Below are 9777 nucleotides of genomic sequence, written 5' to 3' on the forward strand. Positions count from 1 at the left end.
CCACCCCTCCCCCATGCCAACTTTTTCTTTTCAAAGCAAAATAGCCTTCTAGTAATTAGGCTAATTCGAAGAACAATTAGTGTCCCTGCTGGCCGCAGTCCCACACTGCGCCGGGTTGGCCCTAGGTAATTTGGTTTCCTCCTTCCCCAAGGCAGCAAGCGGGTGCCCGCGGGGTGAGCAGGGGCGTCCTGGGAGCTGCAGAGAGGCACCCCCAGAGGAGGGGCGGGGCGTTTCCCTGCAGCCCCCCCCCCGCCCCTCTTCCTGGGGACCCTGTGAAGAGGGGTGAGAGCAGGGGGGCTGCGGCCCCTGGCTGCTCTGCTCGGCTCCCCACCCAGAGCCCCTTCGGGTGGGCGGCGGCTTCTGATTGGCCGAGAGAGAAGCGCCTTGAGTCCTCAAGGAACCTTGGACTGAGGAGAGGAAGGCGGGGGCGGCGGGGGGCTGCAGGGCGAGTGCCAGGCCTAGCCAGCCCCAGGGCCCCCACGTACCCGGCACCTGCGCGGTTTTCTCAGGGCGCCCTGGCACCGCCTGGCCTCCTGGGAACTCCCCCGGCTTCATAGCGGGGGTGACCGTCGCCCACACCTACTGACCCCACACACCCCTGGCGCTGTGAGCTGCAGCCTGCGCACCGCTTTGACTCTACACTTAGGAACGACATGGCCAGGACCTCTCCTGGCACCCGGCAGGACCCCGCCAGCCTGCCGGGTGTCAGCGCCAGCGTCCGGGCTGGGAAGCTACGGCTGCGCGCAAGGCCAGCCGGGCCTGGCTCCTGCCACACTCACACCAGGTGTGGCCAGCTCTGGACCAAAGGCACCAGCAGGCCACATGGCAAGCCCTCAGTGTGTGGGAGGAGGGCGTGGGGGGGTGGGTGGGGGTGTCAGAGCCCCAGCCAACGCCTTTTGTTTTTTAACCGTTTGATTTGGGGGCCACACCTGACTGTGCTCAGGGTCTACACCTGACTCTGCGCTCAGGGATCACGCCTGGTGCGGCTCCGGGGACCAGATGGGCGCTGGGGACCGAGCTGGGTATGTCGCCTGCAAGGCAAGCACCTTGCCCGCTGCCCTACCTCTCCGGCCCCCACTGCACCTTTTTAGACCTTCTTTTCTGCGGCTGCAGAATCAGGACGCAGCTTCGCCAGGTTCCTGAACCCACAAAGCTGCTGTCAAGGTGCCAGCCGGGACTGGCCTCACCGGAAGGCTCGGCTGTGGTAGGGTCTGCTGCCAGGCTCGAGGGGTGGCATTCCACGCCCCCCACCCCCCAGGGGGCCGTGTGCTGCCAGGCCCACTCCCACCTGCAGCCCGGCCCTGGGCTTCTCGGGCTTCCCGGCTTGCAACCTGAGGCCCAGGAAGAAGCTTCCGGCAAGCAGAGACTCTGCCTTCTGTGACCCGTGCGTGTGCAGGCCGGTCCACCACCCTCCCCTCCAGCCCACCCTCGAGGGCAGGAGGCGGGCAGCAGCGATGCTCCCCTCACGAGGTGGGGGGAGGGTTGGGCCCGACTCCTGGCTCTGTGCCTGGGGGTCGCTCCTCGCAGTGCTTGGGGGACCCTGTGTGCTGTTGGGGAGTGAACCCACTTGGCTATGTACACGGCAAGCATCTTACCCACTAGGCCGTTTCTCCAGCCCGTTATTTAGCACCCGGAGCACCACCAGGAGTAACCCCTGAGCATCACTGGGGTGGCCAAAAACACACAAAAAGTTACAGATAGGGCCAGAGGGCGTATGTGTCGTCTGCTGCAGTCCACTGATCTGTGTGCTCAGAGCCGGGAGCAGGATGCCTGGGTTGGACTCCCAGCACCACGTATGGCCCAGAGGAGCTCGGGAACTGACCTCTGAGCACCGAGTCAGGAGTGTTCCCAAGCACCGCCAGGTGTGGTCCAGAGACCAAAGATAAATTGAGAAAATCTATGGCTAGAAAAGCTTATTTGTGACTATGTAGACCATACCTCCTAAAACACAATCAACTATTTGCAGCTTGCTTTTGCTCCTTGTCGGCCTGCTCTTAGGCGGAGCCTCCCGCAACAGTGCTCAGGGAGTCCAGGGGCCACTCAGGGCCACTTTTGGCACAGCTGTACAGGCCTGACGATGCTGCCTGGGTCACACCTACTGTTCCTTGGCTCAGCAGGGCAGTGCTCGGGGAACCACGCAGTGCCTGGGATTGGACTCAGGCTATCCAGAGCTTTCCCCTCACGGGTCTCACAGCCAAGGTGCTCTTCAAAGCCTGCAGAGTATTTCATCATAAAGATGTAGCAGTTGGGCTGGAGCGTTAGCACAGTGGGTAGGGCGTTTGCCTTGCATGCGGTCAACCCGGGTTCAATTCCCAGCATCCCATATGGTCCCCTGAGCACCGCCAGGAGTAATTCCTGAGTGCAGAGCCAGGAGTAAGCCCTGTGCATCGCTGGGTGTGACCCAAAATAGAAAAAAAAAGCATTGATTTATTTAGGGTGTGTTTGTGTGTGTGTGTGTGTGTGTGTGTGTGTGTGATATTTTAGATCACGGCTGGCAATGCTTAGAGATTACTCCTGGCTCTGTACTCAGGAATTACTCCTGGCGGTGCTCGGGGGACCACATGGGAAACCAGGAATTGAACCCGGGTCAGCTGGGTGCAAATCCTACCCTCTGTACTATTGCTCTGGCCCCAGTTGATCTATTTAGTCCCTAGCTTGGTGGCCACTTCTCTCTGGCCTTTTGTTCTTGCGATAGCACGACAATAAGCATACATCTTGGCACACTCGGACTCTCTTAGCTGATGGCAAAATGGGCCCAGTGGAGCGGTTGCTGCACGTGGCTGGGCAGGTGTTGTCTGGATTGCATTAGTCTGTCCGGAGTGGTCATTCAGGGCAGCGTTCCTGAATGAGCCACACTGCAGCCATATGGCCTCCCAGCGGGCCCCCAGGATATTCCAAGGAGGCTACAGATGAAGACTGCAGAGATCAGTAGGACGGGGGTCCCCAGGAAGAGAACGTGGTTGGAAGGCGCCACCGTCTAAGGAGAGGAGGAAGGGGAAAGTGCAGGGCACGTGGCTGACTCCAGTTCGAATCCCAGATACCACACATGCTCCCCTGAGCATTACCAACAGTGAGCCTTGAGCACAGAGCTGGGTGTAGCTCTGAGCACTGCTGCCTGTGGTTCCAAAGCAAAAAAAAGAAAAAGGGGGCTGGAGCGGCTGACCCGGGTTCTATTCTCAGCATCCCATATGGTCCCCTGAGCACCGCCAGGGGTAATTCCTGAGTGCAGAGCCAGGAGTAACCCCTGTGCATTGCCAGGTGTGCCCAAAAAAAATAAAATAAAATAATGGTCGAGAAACGTGGAGCTCTTTGTGTCCGAAACAACCTTCTCCTGTTTCCTCCTCAAATCTGCGCTGGGGGCCCTGCTTCACCCAGGGGAGTCCGTATCTCCCGAGCCCCAGGCCGAGGGCTTACATTTGTTTGCTAGCTTCTCACTTGTCCCCAAGCTTTCCTTGGCCCACTGTCTTTTCTCATGAGGGGACCACACTCAGCTCTGCTTGGGGCTTACTCCTGGCTCTGCCCTCCGGGATCACTCCTAGCAGTGCTCGGGTCCGTATGAGGTGCTGGGGCTCGAACCCGGGTCGGCCATGTGCGAAGCAAGCGCCCTCCCTGGAGACTATCCCTGGAGACCCCGCTCCTGACTCGATCCCGTTCCCTCCCAGAACCGCAGGGAGGGAGAGCGGCGCTTTCAGCTCTTCACTGTCCAGACACCTGGACAGGACCTGCGGACCGGTGGCTTTCAGTTTCCCTTCTTCTTCCTCGCCACAGCTATCTGTGCTCAGGGCTTAGCTGGCCCTGAGCTCGGAGATCACTCCTGGCAGTGCCTGGGGGACCCTCTGCAGTGCTGGGCTTGGGCCTGGGCTGGGCGCCTGCAAGGCCAGCGCCTTCCCTGCTGTACTGTCTCTCTGGCCCGCTTTGCAGCTGTTCTTCACTTGTAAGCCGGCACCCGTGGTTGAGGACTCTGGCCTCGCTGTGGGGAGCAAACAGCTGGAGCTGGTTTAGGCGCTGCCTGAAGCTGTGACAGTCCCCAGCCCGGGCACCTGCAGCCCCGTCCTGAAACCAGATACGCGCGCGGCTCGCTGGGCGCTGGTTTCCTGTGGAGCTAACGCCACACATCCTTCACTCTAGGCGAGTTCCTTGACTGACTAACTCAGTGAGGGCTGGCCCAGGGTTGTGGAACTGAATACACTGTTTTTGTGAAGTAATCCCCCAGCAGTGCTCAGGGATTGCTCCTAGCAATGCTTGGGATCGAACCCCAGTCCACCCCGTGCAAAGCAAACACCTTACCCACTGCGTTCTCTCCAGAAAATGAAGACTTTTGAGGAGGCTTACTTCGAGTTCCGCTCCAAGCCCATGCTCTCCCTCGAACGCCTCTCGCTGGCTCGTCTCTGCGGATCTTTGCTCACTTGCATTTTCCACTTACAGGAAGCGCGTGTTCTCTCTCCTCTCTTCCTCCCCCACCCCCATCTTTCTAAATAAGTTTCATTCCACAGAAATCCAAAACCGCGCGGCCGCAATCACGGCCTCATATCTCTCCACAGCAGGTCTGTCTCTAGTGGGGAACTCCTAATAATAATAGTGAGTTTTTTGGGGCTGGAGTGATAGCACAGCGGGTAGGGTGTTTGCCTTGCACGCGGCCGACCCGGGTTCGAATCCCAGCATCCCATATGGTCCCCTGAGCACCGCCAGGAGTAATTCCTGTGCAGAGCCAGGAGTAACCCCTGTGCATCGCCGGGTGTGACCCAAGAAGCAAAATAATAATAATAATAATAGTGAGTTTTTTGTTGAAATATTCAATGTATTCAAAAGTAAAGAGAAAGTAAAGTGAAATTTATCAGTTACACAGGTGGGTGGGGGGAGGGATGGGAGGTATACTGGGGTTTTTTTTTTTGGTGGTGGAATATGTGTTTCAGCATTGTATAACTGAGACTTAAGCCTGAAAGTATTGTAATTTTCAACATGGTGATTCAATAATGAAAATTAAAAAAAAAAGTTTCATTCCCTCAAAATGATCTTGCTTCACTCCAGAAATAAAATGAAGAGGCTGCTTCCGAGAAAGAATCCTGGAGCTTCTGAAAAGGGGGATCAGTTCAGCAGAAAGGCAGTGGCCCAAAGGAAAGGCTTGCTTTCTGGAAAAAAAGTGCGAAGGATCAATACTATATGTCACTGCTTACATTCCGGGAGCAGAACATTTTGCTCTCTGGGAAACTGCTCAGAGCAAGCCTGTTTGCAATGCCGCAAGCAAAGATGCAGAAATGGGGAGAGGGGGTCCCAGGAAGTGTGGGTGGCACGACCACCAGTTTGGTGGTCTGATAGGTTTGAGTTTTTTTTTTTCCATTTGAGGGGGTGGGCCAGATAACACCATTTGTAAAGTGGGTTTAAAAATAATATTTTGACTAGTCATTTCAGGTCTGTAAAGGGTATTATTCGGGAATTGCCTCTGATGTGTGGCCGCTTTGTGCTCTGAATATACTGATTGATTGGTTAATCTACAGCTGCTTCGTGCCTGCAGTGCTCCCCAGCTGGTTGCTAAGCGACCAGGCCTTTCTGAATCCGCCCCAATGACAGGCATCCCCAGGCGGTAGCAACTGCCACTAGCACAGCGCCACCCAGCGGCCACCTAGCCAAACAGCGGAAGTGGGTGGGCTTCAGGCCCGGGGCTGATCCACGGGCAGGTTACGAATGCCGAGCGGCTTTCGTAGTCTTCTGCGCAGGGAGCCTTTTTCTCCAATGAATGAATCATCCCCCAGCAAGTAGAATGGCTGGACGTGTAGGCAGGTGGCATTTACATTTACCTCTGAACAGTGACGGGTGGGGACTCAGTCTCCCAACATACTTCTTGTCCTATGTCTCACTCTTTGCTCCTCTGACGTCTGTTCTTAGAAGCACAGCCTCAGAGCCGAGCCTGGTGCAGGAGCTCTGCCAAGTCCTACTCCTATTCCTTCAAAGTGAGTTTTATTTTCCCAAAGGGTCCTGATTTCCATGTATTCGAAGTATAAAGGCCAGAGATAGTACAGCAGGCAGGACGCTTGCCTTGCATGCGGCTGACCCGGGTCTGATTCCTGGCATCGCATATGTTCCCCTAAACCCGACAGGAGTGATTCCTGAGTGCAGAGCCCTGAGCACTGCCAGGTGTGGCCCCCAAAACAAAAAAGTTCTAAATAAAGACGTATGTGTCCGTATACGTGTGCACATGTAAACAAGTATATGTATGCACGCATCTGCAAGCATATGTGTGGGGTTAGATGGACACATTCTCCACAGCACATAGTCTGTAAGACTGTGACGGGGAACTGCACTTTCCACGAGCACTTTAGAGCTCCTCTGCACGCTCAGAATGGTGCCCAGGTGAGGTAAATGCTGTCGTGATTCCCTCGGCGGTGCTGACCCTCAGTGGCTCCCAAGACCAGGTGACGGGGCCGAGGAGATGGCTCCAAGGGCTGGAGCACGGGCTTGGCAGCTGGGAACCCTGGGCTTGATCTCCAGTGCACCTGGGAATGTCCCCTAAGCCTTGCCGGATGTGGCCCCAAAACCAAAAAGGAAAAACTCCCCTCTGCTGGATTACTCTGCACACGCTCGCAGCGTGCTGGCTGGCAGCATGGACTTGCCTGCTGTGCCCAGCCGCCAGCCCACAGGCCCTGGGTAAAACTGCCCTCGTGGTGGGTCCTGGTCTCTGGCAGGCAGGGGTGTAGGTCCTCTCGGGGGTGTGGACTGCTTCTCTGCAGCAGGCTGCTGGGAGCAGAGGGGTCCCCAATCCCACCCGAGGATGCACCTGTCCCTCTGACCATGTGGGGAGCCGGAAGCGGGGAGAACTGTCTGCTCCAACCCTGCTACTCCCATGGGAGGCGACGTGAACTCAGGGTCCTGAGCCCGAGTGGGCACCCAGGAAGCAGGAATTGCCTTCCGCTGCCCAGCAGCCCGCACCGCTGGGACTTAGCTGGTCCTGACCAGGCAAGCGCCACGCTGTTGACACAGGACAAGCCGCCTCCTGGCCAGCCCGTGCCCTCACTGCAGCCTCCACCAGCAGCAGGGGCGGGAAACGGAGCTGAAGACTAAGTAAGTTCCCCACAAGGAGAACGGTGAGCCACGGAGCTCCAGGCTGGCCCGCGCCTCGGCTGCCATTCCTGGCAAGGCTTTCTACAACACCACTCTCCACGAGTCCGACTCACTGGACTTCCATCATCGGGGCAAACTCACAGACCGTGCCACAGGGGCAGTGCCGTGATTTGCCACATCCAAGTGTGAGCCACTGGTGGTACGTGCCAGCATCAACGTTTTTTTTTTCTTTTTTGGGGGGGTCACACCCGCACCCGGCGATGCACAGGGGTTACTTCTGGCTCATGCACTCAGAAATAACTCCTGGCGGTGCTCGGGGGACCATATGGGATGCTGGGAATCGAACCCGGGTTGGCCGAGTGCAAGGCAAACGCCCTCCCCGCTGTGCTATCACTCCAGCCCCAGCATCAACGTTTTGAAGACAGCCCAGAGCTTATCTACCCGCTAGTCATCGCATTTCAACTCAAACCTAAATGTGTGTCGGCAACTATGTACGTGTGCTTTGCTGTGTACCTTTACACACTCTTCGAAAAATTATATTTCACTTACAAGGGAAAATGTAATATAATTCATTACAGGGATTTTTTTTATATTTTTAAACAAGTTTGTCCCACAAAATTGAAGAATAGGAGTCAAGACATAATACAGCAAATGAGCCACTTGCCTTGCACGCAGTCACCTGGAGTTGAGTGCTGACACCACACATGGTCCTCTGAGCACCGTCAGGGGTGACCCAAAGCACCAACACCCCCACTCTCAAACAAAATTTCAAGGGTCATGTCAGAGAACCATTTAGTTTGTTCTCTTGGGGTGCCATTTACTGTGGAATAAGAATGTGAAGACAGGGGGCTGGAGCAATAGCACAGTAGGTAGGGCGTCTGCCTTGCACACGGTGGACCCTAGTTCAATCCCCGGCATCCCATATGGTTCCCTGAGCATTTCCAGGGGTAATTCCTGAGTGCAGACCTAGGGGTAAAGAGGAGTAACCCCTAAGCATCACCAGGTATGACCCAGAAAGAAAAAAAAATGTGAGGAGAAGAGGAAACAATGATACTCTCTTTTAAACTTGACTCAAGGAACTGTTTAACCTTAAAAACTCAGCTCTGCAGTTGTTTTGTAGACGAAATGTCTCACTGTTGTTCCAAATATCAGGCCCACATCGTGTTCTTCGCTTGGGTCTGTGAGATAGAGGCAGAGGTTGCTTTATCCATCTCAGAGGTTCAGCAAAGGCCAAGAGAAGGGAGGGATGAACAGCAGTCTCGGGCAGGAGGCCCACGAGGCCTGGAAGTTTGGCCCCCGCGTGTTTTCTAGATGTCGTGGCATTAAGAGCCACAGGCAGGCTGTTGGAGCCCAAGCATGAGCAGTGTCCCCGTCCCCGTCCCCTTCGTGTTCCAGCATCCCCAGATCTAAACCAGAGATGAGAGTAGATGCCTCAGAGAGGCTGAGAGGATCAACTGAGGAAATGCAGCAAACAAGCCAAACAACTGGAATTACCACTTGCAGCTCTTGTCAACTTGGAGATGAAACGCACCCCCAGTTTAGCTGTAGCCCCTTCCTGTCTAAATGAAAATATTTGGGGGGGGGGCTGGAGCAATAGCACAGTGGGTAGGGCGTTTGCCTTGCACGCGGCCAACCCAGGTTCGAATCCCAGCATCCCATATGGTACCCCGAGCACCGCCAGGACTAATTCCTGAGTGCATGAGCCAGGAGTGACCCCTGTGCATCGCCAAAAAACAAACAAACAAAAAGAAAATATTTTTGGGGTGCGCTCATCCAACATTGGCAAATAGTGGGCCTGGAAGCATGGAAGCCAGTCCTGAGTTATCGCAGTACGAAGAGGTAGGAGTCACCGACCCAATGCTGGAACCTCCACATGAGAGACACGTGTTGACTCCCCGGGAGAAAGGTCCTCGCTGGCCCGGTCACCTGAATTATAGCTCAGGACAGGGCCGAGAGAGCCACTGGGACTAGAGAGGCCACCTGCACGGACAGCCCATCTGCCACATTCCCAAAAGCATTCTGGCCTAGGACACCTGCTTGTCAGCCAAGTTTAGCACCAAGAAGGGATGCTACGTCCCACATGCTGCTTTGGTTGAGGGTGATGGGTAGGAGGTAAAAAGAGATGGGAGGAGAGATGATGTGTGTGAGAGATGGGAGAGAAAAGACACATCTATACACCCTCACACCCTGTCCCAAAGAAACCTGATTACAGTGTAATCTCAGGGACAGGGAAAAGGCTCAGGGGCGAGGGCACAGGCTTTGCAAACAGGAGTCCGGAGCCCAGGCACTGCGTGATGTCCTGAGCACCACCAGGTGGAGCCCCCAAACAAAACCAAAACAATCACAGAAGATTGCTGTCTCGCAAGTTCTAGAATATTCTATGGAAAGCATCCCAAACATACAGAATACTTTCCACAGCAGGTCTAAACAGGGGGACTGGGAAGGTTAATGTGAAAAACAGACTTACAGGGCCAGAAAGGTAGTACAGCGGGTCGGGCGCTAGCCTTGCCCACAGCCCACCTGAGTTCCATCCCCGGCATTCCCTATGGTTCCCTCAGTGCTGTCAGGAGAGATCCCTGAGAACAGAGCCAGGAATAAGCCCTGAATTCCTCCCCCACAAAAAAAATACAAAACAAACCAACATACTGGAGCCTAGAGATAGTGCAGCAGCGAGGGGACATGCCTGGCACAAAGCCCCCCAGAGACTGAGCCCAGGTTGGC

The sequence above is a fragment of the Sorex araneus genome, chromosome 10 (genome assembly GCF_027595985.1).
Source record: "Sorex araneus isolate mSorAra2 chromosome 10, mSorAra2.pri, whole genome shotgun sequence".
Taxonomy (NCBI): Eukaryota; Metazoa; Chordata; class Mammalia; order Eulipotyphla; family Soricidae; genus Sorex; species Sorex araneus.